Here is a 17,230-nt window from a genome sequence, read left to right as displayed (position 1 = left end):
TAATGACTTCAGGCATTTAGCATATACGCAATTCTACCTGGTGACATGTATATTCCAAGTAAAGGTTAAACATCTGCTTAAAATATCAAAGAAAATTACAAGGAATTACTACAGAAGGTTAAATGTTTTAAAATGCAAGTCAGGAAATAAACCATGTAAAACATACAGCTATGAAGTATACTGGTCAATCGACCATTCAGTATGAAGGACACAGCAATACCCCACATTCAGTTCTTTTGTTAGATGTTTCAGAAATAAAAACTCTGGAAGGATGGCAAAGGACCACTAAATACACAGAAGTGCAGTAATCTTTAAAATAAACAGGAACAATTACCCACAAGTGGAAATAGGAAGAGTAAGTATGCCTGCTGACATAAAATTCCTTAAAAGGCCTATTAGATGTCCTTCCTTATCACTGTTGCAGTATTCTTTACCAAAGGGATATCCTGACGAGGACAGTCGTGTGACCAGCAAATGAAAGCCTTGCGCCCTTCCAAGTGCCACATGTCAAATATATGTGCTATGTCCATGTTGTAAGGAACATATAATCAGAATTTCTTTGCCTCCAGTCCTAATGTTACTTTTTGTATCTGTCTGTAAGTTGTTCATCGTGCTGTCTCAACTATACAGTCGAAGGTAGGACAGTATCCCATTGGTCACTCTTCCTTGATTCTTTTGTTTGGTTAAAAAAAAATTATCATCATCCAGAAGGGGGAAATGACTGTGTGGGAGCCAGATTCCCCATAAAAACAGACACAAAAAGTGCTTTTTCTGTCTAGGCGCACAGTACAAGTCACACAGTGTGAGATCTGTCAGGCTTGTGTACCCAATAAACTATGCAGCAGTCTGTCATCCCTTTTGTGTATTTGGAAACTCAATATCTGAAGTTGATAGTTTGGGGAAACTGCAATCCACCCATCTAGACATTCAAGTTCCTATAAAAAAGTAATCTTAAAAGATGCATTTAGAGACTTGTGCTGTCCAGCCTCTACCAGATGTTTCTGTAGAGTCGTCAGGCTTCAGCTCCCTCTGCTGTGACCCCACTGGAGGACAGATACAGGGATGGCTATCAGCACGTCCATTGAGGCAGATCCTACTTCTGTTGCAAACAAGAAGGGGAGCACATGGCTGATTATCTGAGAAATACCTAGGAGGATTCCTCAGATACATGTAAGGCAAGAACTGCCTGGTTCCCTTACTGAAGTTAAGACATGGTTCAGACCCATCAAAGCTTGTTGGACAGAGGTTCCTCACAAGGAGGAGAAAAAATACTAGCCTTCTGCTTTCCATGGCTAAAGATCCCATAGAAACAGTGGAAGGATTTCAGTCAGTCTTTTTTTTTTTTCTTTTCTTAAAGGGCAATATGAAAAATTGCCAGAACCATTTAACCAGGTATGTTCAGGCTCGTCTTTCTAAAGTTGAGGGTGTTTTGGCTGACATACCTGACTATGAAGTTAAGACTTCTACTTCACAGGTAGCTTGCCGCTACAAGGGCAACTATGATGCCATTGATGCTTCTATTTCAGGCATCTGAAGCATGGTCTGTTATAAGGAGATAAACCTAGTTTGGGCTACAATCTCTCCCTAAGACCATGTTAGCTGGAGTTTCTCTTGGACACCCAGAATCTATCTGGCTCTACTGCTGCAAAGCTCTTTAAAGGTTTGCAAGATAAGGGAAGGTTATTGCAGGACCTTAAACTTTTAGTTATGTACTTACCATAATGATAGACGTATGTGAGCCATCTCGCCTACATTCATTACTGACGGGTTCGGAGCCGAGAGTCAGCTCCGACTCGGCCACTATAACTAGCACGGAATCTCTCATTGGCTGGGCTAACCCTGTATCCCAGGATGCATCACGCCCAAACACCCAGATCTTGTTTGCCCCAATATGATTTTCCCCACATACACCATGCCACAAGGATACATATGTAAGAGGAGAGAAAAAATAATATCCTCAGAGGAATCAGAATACAAGTTTCCTCCAAGTCCAACAGGTAGGGGGGGGGAAGAAGGGCGGGTACGTAAGAATGTAGGCAAGATGGATCACATACATCTATCGTTATGGTAAGTACATAACTAAAAGATGTAATGTGATCCTATCTCGCATACATTCATTACTGACGGGACAGCGTCCCTAGCACCTAAATCCCAGGAGGTTCACTGAAAAACATTCCTGAGGACTGTGGAACCAAAGGAAGCCCAACCTCTAGAGGCCAAGTCCAGTTTGTAATGATAAAATAGAAGTTATGTCCTTACCATAACGTTCCATGTGGAGTGTTCATCTCGCCTTTGTTCTTACACATGGTTCGGAGCCGATCCTCGGCTCCGTGTCGGCCGCTTGCAAGCTCTGCATCGAGAAGAAGCTCGAGACAACCCAATACCCACAATCCCCCTCTGCCTTTACCTCAGATCTAGTTTGCAAGCAAACCAGAAGCCAGAGAGAGCACACTCATGGCAAAAATTACATAATCAAGAAATCATCTATATATACTCCAGACCAGGCATCCATTTGAACGTTCTTCCTGAGGGTGGGAGGGTGGGAATGTAAGAACAAAGGCGAGATGAACACTCCACATGGAACGTTATGGTAAGGACATAACTTCTATATGTGAGAGTGTTCAATCTCGCCGTTTGTTCTTACACATGGGTAGCGTGTCCCTAGCTCCATGTTCCTGAGGAACTCACGGGAGAACGTTCTTGAGCACAGTAGAACCAAAGGTTGCCCTATCCCTAGAAACCCTGTCCACTTTGTAATGAGAGATGAATGTATGAGGTTTAGCCCAAGTAGCAGCTGCACAAATCGTGTCTAATGGTAGGCGAGCTGCGTGAGCCAAGGATGTAGACACTGATCTTGTAGAATGTCCTTTAGGTTTGACAGATAAGGATTGATTTGAAGAATCATAAACGTATATAATACAATCAGTTAGCCATTTGGAAAGAGTTCGTTTAGTAACTGCTACACCTTTCCTGCTGTCAGCAAAGGCTACAAAAAGTTGATCAGATTTCCTGTGATCCTTTGTTCTATCCAAATAAAACCTGAGTTGTCTATGGACATCCAATTTGTGTAACATATACTCTAACTTATTAGAGTGATTCTTGAAAAAGGTGGGTAATTCAATGGACTGATTAATGTTATTGGTAGAGCAAACTTTGGGGAGAAAGGATGGATTAGTGCGAAGAGATACTCTGTCAGAGTGGAAGATCAAATAAGGGTGTTTAATAGAAAGAGCCTGAAGCTCAGACACTTGTCTAGCGGATGTAATGGCTACCAAGAAGAGAGTCTTCCACGATAAATACTTCAATGGGCAAACGGAGGCTGGCTCAAAGGGGGGCAACATCAATTTAGATAGTAAAAGGTTCAGATTCCAAGGTGATGTAGGAGTTCTAACTGGTGGTCTAATATGAAAAGATCCTTTTAAAAAGGCCTTACAAAGTCTGTGAGCCATAACAGGTGCCCCACATTCTTCCACATGAAAGTAGGAAATGGCAGCCAATTGCACTCTTAAAGTGGCAGGAGAAGCTCCTTCCTGGAACAATTCTGTTAAAAACTCCAAGATCTTGTTTAACGGAGCTATGACAGGGTCCAAATGATGTGAATTTGCCCAGAAGACGAAACGCTTCCATTTACTAGTGTAGGTTTTTGTAGTGGAAGATTTATGAGAAGCCACTAGTATATTCTGAACTGCCGGTGTAAGAGAATCAGACCTGGCTAAAAGGGGAAGCAGAGCAGCCAAGCTGCTAGATGGAGTGATTCGAGAGAGGGGTGAGGAAATAGAAGTTATGTTCTTACCATAACGTTCCATGTTAGTTGTCTTCTTCTCGCCTTCTTCTTGCTGGATGGGTTCGGAGCCGACCTCGGCTCCGACTCGGCCACTCAAAGCTCGAGAGTTGGTTCCACCGGCTCGAGGCTCCCCTTATATCCCACAATGCTAGGCGTGAGTTACCTCAGATCTCGTTTGTAAGCTAGGCCCAGCTTATAATAGTAACAGAATAACTATAAACAAAGTCCACCTCTATAAACCAGGGAGAAGAGAAGGGTGACCTACATCCTGATCCAGGAAAATATGCACAGCAGCATATACCTAAAGTAAGAGGTGGTAGAAAGAGAGGTCACAATCAAAACTCCTCTAGGTCTGTCCAGGCCAGGGGGAAGGAGGGTGGGACACAAGAAGAAGGCGAGAAGAAGACAACTAACATGGAACGTTATGGTAAGAACATAACTTCTATATGTTAAGTTGTCTATCTCGCCTTCATTCTTGCTGGATGGGACCGCGTCCCTAGCACCTTGTGGCCTAACGGAACAGACTCTTGAGAACAGTGGAACCAAAGTTAGCTCTATGCCTAGAAGCTAAATCCAACTTATAATGAGAAATGAAAGTGTGAGGAGTAGCCCAAGTAGCCGCTGCACAAATGGTGTCAATAGGCAGTCTGTCTTGGAAGGCTATAGAAGTAGCCAAAGCTCTGGTAGAATGGGCTTTAGGTTTGTTAGGCAGCTTTTGGTGTCTAATTTCATAAACAAGGGAAATCAGAGATGTTAGCCATCTAGATAATGATACCTTTGAAACTGAAAGTCCCTTTCTGCCTTCTGCATAAGAGACAAACAGCTGGTCAGATTTTCTGAATTGTTTGGTTCTATCCAAATAGTACCTTAACTGACGATGAACATCTAGCCAATGCAATTTCTGTTCAGACCTGTTAGAATATTCTGGAAAAAACACAGGAAGGTCAATGCTTTGATTTAGGTTTGACGCCGAGGCTATCTTAGGTAAAAAGGACGGGTTGGTTCAGAAGATACCCTGTCCTTATGGAACAACAGATAAGGAGGTCGACAGCTGAGTGCATGAAGTTCAAACTCTTCTAGCTGAAGTAATAGCTACCAGAAAGAGTGTCTTCCATGATAGCAATTTTAAAGAACAGGAAGCTGCAGGTTCGAAAGGGGAAAGAATCAAAGAACTAAGAACTAAATTTAGGTCCCAAGGAGGAGGAGGATTTCTTATAGGAGGTCTGAGAAGAAAAACTCCCTTCAAAAATGCTTTGCAAAGCTTGTGGGACATTATGGCAGACTCTGAAATGCCCACATGAAAGTTAGAAATAGCTGCCAATTGAACTTTAAGAGTAGATGGAGATGAACCTGCATGGAAGAGTTCAGCTAGAAAATCAAGGACCATTTGGATGGAAGCAGTGAAAGGATCTAAGTCCCTTCCATGAGCCCAATAGGCGAAACGTTTCCACTTACTCAAATAAATCTTTCGAGTGGAAGATTTATGGGAAGCTATCAAAATATCTCGGACAGAGTGAGATATTTGAGGAAGCCTGGCTAAGGTTGGAACTGGAGGAACCAAGCAGTGAGGTTCAGAGAGGGAAGGGAGCGATGAAACTGACCCGACTGATGGATCAAAAGATCTGGAACTAGGTCCAGATGCCAAGGTCGCTCCAACAGAAAATGATGAAGAAAGGGGAACCAAACCTGTCGAGGCCAGTAAGGAGCAATGAGGATCAACGAGGCCTTCTGAGCGATAGCTTTCTGTATCACTTGAGAGATTAGTGGGAAGGGAGGAAATGCATACAGAAGTCCCCGGGGCCAAACTTGGACTAGAGAGTCTCTGCTGGGTTGGCCTGGTAAAGGGAATAGGGTGAAAATCTCTGCACTTGCTGTTTTGGGGACTAGCAAAAAGGTCGCAGCAAGGCTGACCCCACTTGAGAAAAATTTCTCTCACAACAGTCTTTCAGAGACCACTCGTGAGGCATGAGGATAGCTCTGCTCAATTTGTCCGCAATTTGATTGGACTTCCCGGGGATGTGCGTTGCTATCAGAAACCGCTGAGAAGAAATCGCCCATTGCCACAGTCTGAGTGCTTCTCGACACAGGGGGTAGGACCTGGTTCTGCCTTGTTTGTTGATATACCACACTACAGACATATTGTCCGTCTGGATTGCTATCGTTCCCAAGGGAAGAGAGTCTTGAAGGGCTTGCAACGCTAAAAGCACTGCTCTCATCTCTAGAACATTTATGTGCAAGTGGCATTCGTCTGGTTGCCATGTGCCCTGGACAGTTCTGCCCTGATGATGCCCCCCCCACCCGATCAGGGAGGCGTCCGTTGTCAGAGTAGCAACCGGAGGGGAAGGGACAAAGGGTCTTCCCAACAACAGCTGAGGGGAAGACATCCACCACAGAAGATGATTTTTGCATGTTTGCGTAATCATGATGGTGTGGGACATCGGAAGTTGCTGGTATGACCATTGCGTGAAGAGCATCCATTGAAGGATTCTCATGTGGAATCTGGCTAATGGAAGCAGAGGTATGGCAGCCGCCATAATCCCCAACACTTTCAGAACTAACCTGGCTTTGATTCTGTTGCTGCTGAAGAGAAGCGAGACCAGTTTGTGTATGTCTGTTATTCTCTGATCTGTTAGTCTCGCAGACATGTTGACTGTGTCTAGATTTGCGCCTATGAAGGTAATAGTACGACAAGGCGACAAAACAGACTTTTCGCAATTTATTGAAATGCCTAAATTTTGACAAATGCGAAAGGTGTAGTCCCTGGCCAATAGAAGAAGATGCTTGGTGGGAGCTGTGAGGAGCCAGTCGTCCAAATATGGAAACACCTGGAATCCTTGACGTCTCAGGTGAGAAGCTACCACTGCCATGCATTTGGTAAACACCCGGGGGGCAGTGGTGAGACCAAAGAGCAGGGCCCTGAATTGAAAATGACTGGTTCCCGGCCTGAAGCGGAGGAACCTTCTGGAGCGTCTGTTCATTTTTATGTGATAGTACGCATCCTGAAGGTCTATAGAGCACATCCAGTTTCCCTTTCCCAATAGGGGAAGGATGGACTGCAGCGTGACCATCCGAAATCTTGTTTTCTTGACTGACTTGTTCAAGATACTGAGATCCAAAATTGGTCTCCAGTCCCCTGTTTTCTTTGGAACTAAAAAGAACCTGGAGTAGATTCCGGATCCTTGCTGGTCTGCTGGAACTGGCTGTATTGCTCTTTTTGCAAGCAGCTTTGAAATTTCCAAAGCTGCAAGATCCCTTTGAGCGGGTGGAACATCTGGAAGGGATTTTTTTGATTGGTTTGGAATGCGAACGAAGGGAATGGAATAGCCTTCGGAAATGATGGACTGTACCCATCTGTCTTGAGTCAGGGATAGCCAGGCTTCTGGGTACAGTGACAATCTTCCCCCGACTGCCTCCGAAGGTGGGCAGTCGGGCAACACCTCAGGGATGCTGAAAGGGCTTATCAGAGAAGGTTTATCGATTGCCCTGGTTCTGTGGACCCCCCCCTGCCTCTAGGGCGACGTCTACCGTTGTTGTTCCCCCCTCTGCCTCTGGCGGGGAACCAACTCTGTGCGTCAGGCGAAGTCCCTTGAGATTGTTTGCGGAACCACATTTTTCCACTTTTCTGGCCTTTGGGGTAAGGCCTAGAAGGAGTGGAGAAACGGACTCCGACGGCAGAAAGTCTTGCCATCTGTCTCGCACCTAGTCAAGGTTTCTTTCACTTGAGGACCAAAAAGAGATGATCCATCAAACGGGGAATTAGTGAATGACGTTTTAAAGGGGTCCGCAAAGTTGCATAGCCGCATCCAGGCATGCCTGCGTAAGGCCACACCTGTCCCTGCGGCCCTGCTCGCTCCATCAGCCGCATAAGAGAGGAGGCATGGAGGAGTTAGCTATGGAGTTCAGGGTAGCCAGCTGAGTGTTCATCTTGTCCTGAAAACCCGCAGCCGTAGGATCCTTCAACATGTCACTCGCTTCTTTGATCAAGTCCCTTTGAAGACGAGTAAAATGGCATCGGTAATTCAGCGAACGCATAGCAAAGGTCGCTGACGAGAACATCCGCTTCCCGTACCTGTCCATAGACCTAGATTCTTTGTTAGGGGGATGAACAGGCACTGAAGGATCAGCTAGTTCCTTCTTGGTGGCAGCAGCTACCACCATAGCATCCACAGAAACACCTTTTGTGAGAAATTGCTTGTCAGTTGGTGCTGTTATAAATTTGGAAGGTCTCCTAGGGGTAGGGTCCACTGAATCAGGAGCCGTCCAGGCCTTCTTTGCAACCACCTGCATGAGGGGATCAAAGGGGGGGACACCCAGGAGGTGGAAGGGCGAGAGCCAAACGCCTCAAGATACACAGATTCATCCTCCAAGGGTTAAGGGCTGGCCAATTTCCCCTCTGTTTCAGGATCTCTAGAATGTCTGCAAAGAGACATCTTCAGAAGGGGAACGTGGGAACCCTCGAATCCTCTAAATCTGTGTCAGAGGTGACAGACTCAGGTGAGTCTATGTGCTTCCTCTTACACTTTCTCTTCCTAGGGGGCTCCCCTGCCAATTCAGGGGAGGCCTCGGAAGAGGATGAGATCCCCACAGGGGATTCTTGAGGAGCTAGCTCTCTGCAGTCTGGGATGAGAGAGTGAGTCGACATAACCAAAGGCACCGAAGAGGGAGGGGCGGACGGAGCCGACTGTGGAGTCGAACAAGGTTCCAACACACTCCGCATGACCTCGAATGCACCCCTGTCCGGCAGAGCCAGAGGTCCCCGCTCCGAGAAGCTGAGAACCTCCCTCGGCACCGACAGAGATGGCTCCGAGGCCGATGTCGGAGCCGAACTCACCAGCGCCGAAGCACCGAGAGGGAGAGGGGGGTCGGACAAGGGTCCGATGCCACTCACCCCCTCGGAGCCGACGAGGGAAGCCCGGCGCCAAGATTCTTCAAAAGAAGAAATCGGAGCCGACGACGGAGCCGAAGACAATTGTATCGGCTCCGACGCTACCACAGTCTCGGTCCCGAGACGCTCCGGCTCCGAGCTCAAAGGAGTCGGAGGAGGAATATTTATTGGAACTAGTTGAGGCATCGACTGATGAGTCGGACTCTTGGGCATTTGGGCCAGTGCCTCGGACTTCAAAAGTCTACTCACTACCCTCTGGAGGTCGTGATCTGAGAGCCTCGATGACCTGGAGGAGTGAGATCTGTGGCTCCGTTCAGACAGCAAGGGAGACGCTGGAGCCGAATGAACGGAGCCAAGGGACGGTGACCTCGATCTCTTTCTAGATGTCGGCTCCGATGGTCTGATCGGAGCCGACCCAGGAATCTCTAATGCCTCGGCTCCAGCCGGAGCCGAGGAAACCACAGATACTGCAGTCAAAGACTCATCGGCTCCAGCCGGAGCCGATGAAGCAGTAGGCTTCGAAGTCTTAGGCCTCGACTCTGAAGCTGGAGCCGAGGTCTTGGAAGCCCTAGAAGGTTTCCCCGATGACACAGAGAGGGAACCTTCAGGCTTGATTAAACCCCTCAAAATGAGTTTATTTTTTCTCTCCTGCAGGACTCTAGGGCTGAAGCCATGGCATACAGCACAAGAGTCCTGCAGGTGTAAAGGTCCCAGGCAATACACACAAGAAGTGTGACCGTCTGTCAGAGACATTTTCTGACAGCACGAGTCACACTTCTTGAAGCCTGAGACCTTTGTATCCTTGGACATACTCAAGGACCCTAAGTGTAATCACACACAGAAAAAACACACACACACAGATTACACTGATAGGGATTCAAAGGGAATATTTAAACTAAAGGTAATTAAGTTAAACTTCCCTAATCAACACATACACACCCTAAGGATAGGGAAGGGAGGGCCCGAAGGCCTTAGGGAAAGAACTATAAGTTCTTTAGAAAAAAAGGGGCTGGATAAAGGAAATGAAGGGATAATATCCACTACACTAAGGGGAAAGAAAAATACACTAAGCTAGCTTAAGTCTAAAGAATTTAAACTAGTCTAACTTTCACTAACCTGGAGCCGGTAGAAAACACACCTCGATCGCTGTAGCGGCAAACGAGATCTGAGGTAACTCACGCCTAGCATTGTGGGATATAAGGGGAGCCTCGAGCCGGTGGAACCAACTCTCGAGCTTTTAGAGTGGCCGAGTTGGAGCCGAGGTCGGCTCCGAACCCATCCAGCAAGAATGAAGGCGAGATAGACAACTTAACATCTCCTGACGAGTGAGTCAGTAGATCTGGCTCTGGGTCCAGAATCCAAGGTCCCCGAATGCGGTGTTGCAACAGAAAGGGGAACCAAATTTGACGAGGCCAGAATGGGGCAATGAGGATTATCGTCCTTTGAAGGTTGTTGGCTTTCTGCAGAAACTTTGTAATCAGGGGAAGGGGAGGAAAAGCGTACAGGAGACCCGGGGGCCAATCGTGCACCAGCGCGTCCCTGGGGACTTCCCCTGGAGGGGGTAATAGGGCAAAGTAGCTCCTGCATTTGGCGTTCATTGGAGACGCAAAAAGATCGCAGGAAGGCTGGCCCTACTTGCGAAAAATCGTCTTCGCAATTGACTGTTTGAGGGACCACTCGTGAGGCAACAGGATTGCTCTGCTCAGCCTGTCGGCTATGACGTTGGATGACCCCGGGATGTGCGTTGCTATCAGAAAGCGGCCCGTGGACTCTGCCCATTGCCAAATTCTCATGGCCTCTCTGCATAGCTGATAAGACCTGGTTCCCCCTTGCTTGTTTATGTACCAGACTACAGACATGTTGTCTGTCTGAACTGCAATAGTCCCTAGAGGAAGAAGGGGAGCAAAGTGTTGCAACGCTAGAAACACTGCCCTCAACTCTAGAACATTGATGTGCAGATTGTACTCCAAATTGGTCCATTCGCCTTGGACTGTCTGTCCCTGAAAGATGCCCCCCCCACCCTATCAGGGAAGCGTCCGTGGTTACCGTCACTGTCGGCGTGGGTAGCACAAATGGTCTTCCGCTGGAAAGGTTGCAAGTCTGAAGCCACCAGGTTAGGTGTGATTTGCATGTGTTTGTAATCAGAATTTCGTGTGTCAGAGGTAGCTGTTGGAACGACCATTGTGCAAACAGTAGCCATTGTAGAACTCTCATGTGCAGTCTTCCCAATGGTATCGCAATGAGAGAAGCTGCCATGAGACCCAAGACCTTCAGAACCAGATTTGCTGGGGATTTTTTGGATGACAGAAGGAGAGAAATGTGGCTTTGTAGTGAGGCTATCCTTTCTGGAGGGAGCCTTAGAATTAAATGATGCGATCTAATTCGCTCCTATGAATAAGATATGCTGTGATGGCTGTAGTAAAGATTTTTCGAAATTTACGGAAATTCCGAGGTGAACACAAAGTTGTAGAGTGTAATCCCTGGCCTGTATCAGTTGACGCCGGGTGGTGGCAGAAAGGAGCCAGTCGTCCAAATACGGAAACACCTGGAATCCTAGGCGTCTCAGATGAGACGCTACCACTGCCATGCATTTGGTGAAAACCCTGGGGGCTGAGGTCAGACCAAAGGGCAGGGCTCAAAACTGATAGTGACTGGCTCCCAGCCGGAAGCGCAAATGATCCCTGGACGCCCTGGCCATTTTGATGTGGTAGTATGCGTCCTTCAGATCTATTGAGCACATCCAGTCGTCCTTCTGTAAGAATGGAAGGATCGATTGAAGCGTGACCATTCAGAACTTTTCTTTCTTGACGAAGGTGTTGAGGTTGCTTAGGTCCAGAATCGGCCTCCAGTCCCCTGTCTTCTTTGGAACTAAAAAGAACCTTGAGTAAGTTCCGAATCCTATTTGGTCCGCTGGGACTGGTTGGATGACTCTTTTTCTAGCAGCTTTGAAATTTCTATAGCTGCTGGGTCTCGCAGATGGGGCGGCACATCTGGGAGTCTTTTCTTTGGAATGGGAGTGGATAGAAAGGGTATTCTGTAACCTCTGGTAGCCACGCTTTTTACCCAGTTGTCTGTAGTAAGATTCTGCCAGGCCTGAGGGTATAAAGCTAAGCGACCCCCGACTGCCTCCAGAGCAGGACAGTCGGGCCTCCTCTCAGGAGTGCTGGAAGGGTTTTCCAGGGGGTGTATCCCTGTCACCTTGGTTTTGCGGACCCCCTCTGCCGCCAGGGCGGCGTCTTCCACCTCTGCCCCTCCTCTGCCTCTAGAGGGGCATCACCCTGTGCCTGGGAAAGATCCTTGGGGTTTTCGAAACCACATTTTTCCACCGCGTTGCCCTTTGGGGTACGGTCTGGAAGGGGTGGAAAAACGGACTCCGACAGCAGACAGAGTCTTTCCCTCCTGTCCACACCGGGTAAGGGTCTCCTTTACTTTGGGGCCAAAGAGAGTGGCACCATCAAATGGGGCGTTAGTAAAGGAAGACTTGAAGGCTTCCGCAAATGAACATAAGCGCATCCAGGATTGTCTGCGAAGAGCAATCGCTGAAGCTGCTGCCCTACTCGATCCTTCGGCTGCGTATATCAGCCTCATGGATGAGTTAACAATGGATGTAAGGGTATTGAGATGTGCTGTAACTTTCTCTGAAACAGCAGCATCTGTAGTACCCTGGAGGGTATCTCCCAACTCTTTGATTAAATCCCTCTGTAGACGTGTAAAATGGGTCAAATAGTTCAGGGATCGCATAGAAAAAGCCGCTGAACTAAAAATGCGCTTCCGTCTGTCCATAGTCCTAGAATCTTTGTTAGGCGGATGGACAGATGAGGAAGATTCCGACATCTCCTTTTTCGTGGCCGCTGCCACCACCATAGCGTCCACTGGAACTCCCTTTGTGAGGTAAGCCTTGTTTTGGGGTGCAGTAATGTACTTATTAGGCTTTCTAGGGACTGGTTCCACAGTGTCAGGTGTCTCCCACGCCCTTCGAGCAATCAGCTCCATTAACTCATCGAAGGGCGGAGTGACCCAGGAGGAGGAAGGGCGAGCACCGAATGCCTTCAGCAAGACTGACTCATCCTCAGAAGGGGGAAGGGACTGCCAATCACCTCTCTGTTTTAGGATCTCCAAGATGTCAGCAAAAGAGACATCCTCTGAAGGTGACTTTGGGGACCCTTCTGACTCGTCCAAGTCAGTGTCCGATGTCAATGATTCTTGTGGAGAATCTAAGTCTCTCCTCTTACACAATCTTTTCCTAGGGACTTCTTCGGGGGGGGGCATCCGAAGAAGCTTCCGAGGAAGAGGGGGCACCCTCCAGGGGTGGCTGAGACACCGGTGCTCGATGCTTGGATGTGACCGTTGGTGCAGAGAAGGATAACGGTCCTTTATGGGGAGGAGAGGCTGCTTCTACTGATGTGGTTGCCTGGGTAGACAACACCTTCCTCATGAGATCGAAGGCCCCCGGGTCCCGAGTCGAGGTATCTCCCGGTTCCGAAGAAATGGGAAGAATCCCCGAAACAGGCACCGAAGGCATCGATCCCGAGGACGGAGCCGAGTCGATCAGAGCCGAGGCCCCGAGAGGGAGAGTCGGAACCGAAAAATCGGTTCGACTCTCGGTCCCGGAACCAAGGATGGATCTTCGGCCCCGAGACTCCGGTACCAGATCCGACGGAGTCGAGGTGAACGGTGCCGACCGAGAATAAGACGGCTCTGGCACCGAGGGCTCCACAATCAGTAGATCAGCCTCTTCCGGCTCCAAAGACTGGACAGGTCTCAGAGGAGGAACAGATGGAGATAATGGAAGGCCTTCCAGTCTCGACACCAACTGGGTGGAAACCGAGATGAGTTTGGATAAGGCCGAATTCTCCAGTAATTTCTGCACCACACGGTCAACATCGGTGTCGGAGAGGGGCCTGGAAGAACGGGTCGAAGGAATCGAAGACGGAGCCGACCTCAACAGTGTCGGGGGAGGGAGCTCCGTCACCGGTTCCAAGACTCGAGGCTCGGGCACTGACAACAGTTGAACACTCGGCCCCGAGGTCTGTGGAACCGGTGATCGAACCTTAACCGAAGAGCTCGGAGCCGATGACTTAGGCTCCGACGTCTTCGATTCCTTCGAGGACTTGGATGCCTGGTCTGAAGCATCCAGAGCCTCCTGAAAGGAAGGTTTCAATAAACCCCTATCCATGAGTTTCCTGCGCCTATCTGTCATGACCCTCCCACTGAAAGAATGACAAATAGAGCAGTCTTCTTGCAGATGGAGAGGGCCAAGACAGTAGACGCAGGAACTATGATGGTCAGTGATTGACATTTTTTGCCCACATTGGCAACGCTTAAAACCAGATTTAGTCTTCTCAGACATCTTAACTAAATGTGGAAAAAAAGGTAAAAAGTCAAGTCCAGGTAGTATGTCAAATCCGGTGTAATTGTCAAATCCAGTAAAAGAGAAAAGTATATCCAGTAATTGTCAAATCCAGTTGTCAAATCCTAAGGGGGTGGTAGGCCCCGAGGGAAACTCTAATAAGTTTAGAATTAAACTTAAACGGAACCAAGAATTCCTCAACCGTACCACACACACACACACTTAGTCACTACACAAAGTTTATAGAAGAAATTTAAGTAGAAATAACAAGAAAAAAATCTTAATCTTAGCTTTAGTTGTTCGAGCTCGACCCAGTGATGCGAACGCTGCAGCGGCAAACTAGATCTGAGGTAAAGGCAGAGGGGGATTGTGGGTATTAGGTTGTCTCGAGCTTCTTCTCGATGCAGAGCTTGCAAGCGGCCGACACGGAGCCGAGGATCGGCTCCGAACCATGTGTAAGAACAAACGGCGAGATTGAACACTCTCACATTAAAGGTTTGTAGAGAAGTCCAAGTAGCCACTGCACATATCTCATCTATGGACAGTCTAGCGTGAAAGGCCACGGAAGATGACATAGCCCTGGTAGAATGCACCTTAACTGGAAAGGGAAGATCCTTACCCGCTAATGCATAAATAAATGAGATGCAGTCTCTAATCCACTTAGCTATAGTGCCCTTAGTTACAGATCTGCCAATTCTATTGTCCGAAAATGACACAAACAACTGATCTGATTTCCTCTCCTGTTGTGTCCTATTTAAATAAAACCTCAGTTGTCTATGCACATCCAACTGGTGAAATTTGTATTCCGCTTTGTTGGAAAAACTTGGGAAAAAGACCGGAAGCTCAATAGACTGGTGGAGACAAAGGGCAGAAGAGACCTTAGGGAGAAAAGAAGGATTAAGTCGCAGAGATACTCTGTCCTTATGAAAAATTAAATAAGGAGGTTTAACAGAAAGGGCTTGAAGCTCCGATACTCTTCCGGCTGAAGTTATAGCTACCAAGAAGGCAGTCTTCCATGACAGAAATTTCAATTCGTAGGAGGCTGCTGGCTCAAAGGGAGAAGACGTCAAAGCTCTGAGCACCACATCTAATTCCCATGGCAAGACGGGTTGCGAAACCGGAGGGCGCAGCAACCAGGCTCCTTTCAGAAAGGCTTTACACAGCTTAAGAGCCATGAGAGAAGGCTCATGTGCAACATGATAATTGGAGATTGCTGCCAACTGAACCTTTATAGTGGAGGCAGCCGAGCCTTGTCTAAAGAGTGTAGCTAAGAAATCTCACACCGCCGACACCGGGGCTGTAAGGGAGTCAAGATCACATTGCTGAGTCCAAATTGCAAATCTCTTCCATTTACTAGAGTATATTTTCCTAGTAGAAGACATGTGGGAGGAAGACAGAATATGTACTACTTCCGGGGTACAAATATGCTGTCTAAGGTCGGAAGTGGAGGAGCCAGGCAGCGAGCTTGAGTGTTCGTAGGGATGGATGGAGCTGTCCTGACTGATGAGTCAATAGGTCTGGAGCTGGGTCCAGAATCCAAGGACCATCCACCGCATACTTCCGAAGGAAGGGGAACCAAACTTGACAGGGCCAGTGTGGTGCGATCAAAATCATTTTGCTTCCCAAGCAGGTAGCCTTCTGAATCACTCTGGGTAGAAGAGGGACCGGCGGGGAAGGCATAGAGCAGACCGGAGGGCCAATTGTGGACTAGAGCATCCCTGGGTGACTCCCCCTGTGGGGGGAATCAGAGTGAAAAAATTGCTGCACTTTGCATTCAGGGGGCTGACAGAGGTCGCAGCAGGGAAGGCCCCACTTGGAGATCATCTGCACAGCCACTCTGTCGTTCAGGGACCACTCGTGAGGCATCAGAATAGCTCTGCTCAGCCTGTCTGCCATCACATTGGACTTCCCCGGAATGTGCGTTGCCACTAGAAAGTGCTGGGAAGCGATCGCCCAATTCCTCACTCTCATGGCCTCTCTGCAAAGGGGGTAGGACTTGGTTCCTCCCTGCTTGTTCAGATACCACACAACCGACATATTGTCGGAAAGAATCGCAATAGTTCCCCTGGGAAGAGAGCTGTGAAGTGCCTGCAACGCTAGAAGCACCATGCTCATCTCTAGAACATTCATATGCAAGTCTTGCCACGTACCTTGGACTGTCTCGCCCAGATAATGCCCCCTCCACCCTATCTGGGAGGCAGCCGTGGTTACTGTGGCAATAGGTGACGGGGGATCAAGGGTCCCCCTTGATCCAGATTGGACGAGAGAAGCCACCAACGCAGATCCTGCCGGCATCCCTCCGTGATGAGAATCGGATGGGACAAGGGGCATTCCTGATATGACCACTGGGCCGAAAGGAGCCACTGAAGTATTCACATGTGTAACCTGGCTAGCGGAACTAAGAGAATGGTAGCCGCCATTGATCCCAACAACTAAACCACCATCCTGGCTTGGGCTTTTCCCTGGGGTAGTAAAGCCAAGACTTGGGCCTGTAACACTTTAATTCTCTCTGTCGGTAGAAAAGCTCTCATCTCTACAGAGTCTAGCTCTGCGCCGATAAAGGCAACACGCTGTGATGGCAGCAATACAGACTTTGCCCAGTTGAACGAAATCCCTAGAAGATGGCCCAATTTGACAGTAGCTCTCGTGGCTTGAACAAGTAGATGCCTGGTGGGGGCGGTGAGGAGTCAGTCGTCTAGATAAGGAAACATCTGGAATCCTAGACGTCTCAGGTGAGCTGTCACCACTGCCAGACACTTGGTGAACACCCTGGGGGCTGTGGTGAGACCAAAGGGCAGGGCCCGGAATTGAAAATGACTGGCTCCCAGCCGGAAGCGCAAATGATTTCTGGAAGTCTTGTTTATCTTGATGTAATAATAGACATCCTTGAGATCGAGGGAGCACATCCATACTCCTTTTTCCAGCAATGGGAAAATGGATTGCAAAGTGACAATTCAGAACTTGGACTTCTTTACAAAGCGGTTTAGACAGCTGAGATCCAGAATGGGTCTCACGTCCCCTGTTCTTTTTGGCACCAAAAATAACCTTGAGTAAGTTCCTAATCCGATCTGGTCTGCAGGGACTGGTTGGATGGCTCCTTTTTCTAGCAGCTTTGAAACCTCTATTGCTGCCTGATCCCATTGACTGGGTGGAACGTCTGGGATTTTTCTTGACGGCGGGCGGGGGGTGGATGAAAAAAAGGGAATGGTGT

The 17,230-nt window shown here is 48.2% G+C and overlaps 1 protein-coding gene across 3 annotated transcripts in view; it reads right to left on the bottom strand.

The window, feature by feature from the left end:
• The window catches only part of CCHR3.PART0H8orf88 (chromosome chr3.part0 C8orf88 homolog), a 1,151,988-nt gene that overhangs the window by 688,357 nt on the left and 446,401 nt on the right, over positions 1-17,230 (bottom strand). The gene's annotated exons all lie outside the window — the stretch shown is intronic.

Source organism: Protopterus annectens, chromosome 3.part0 (assembly GCF_019279795.1).
Source record: "Protopterus annectens isolate FY-2018-M chromosome 3.part0, PAN1.0, whole genome shotgun sequence".
In the NCBI taxonomy this organism is placed as follows: Eukaryota; Metazoa; Chordata; order Ceratodontiformes; family Protopteridae; genus Protopterus; species Protopterus annectens.
The sequence above is the reverse complement of the archived record's forward strand: the minus strand, read 5'-3'. Positions and strand labels throughout refer to the sequence as shown.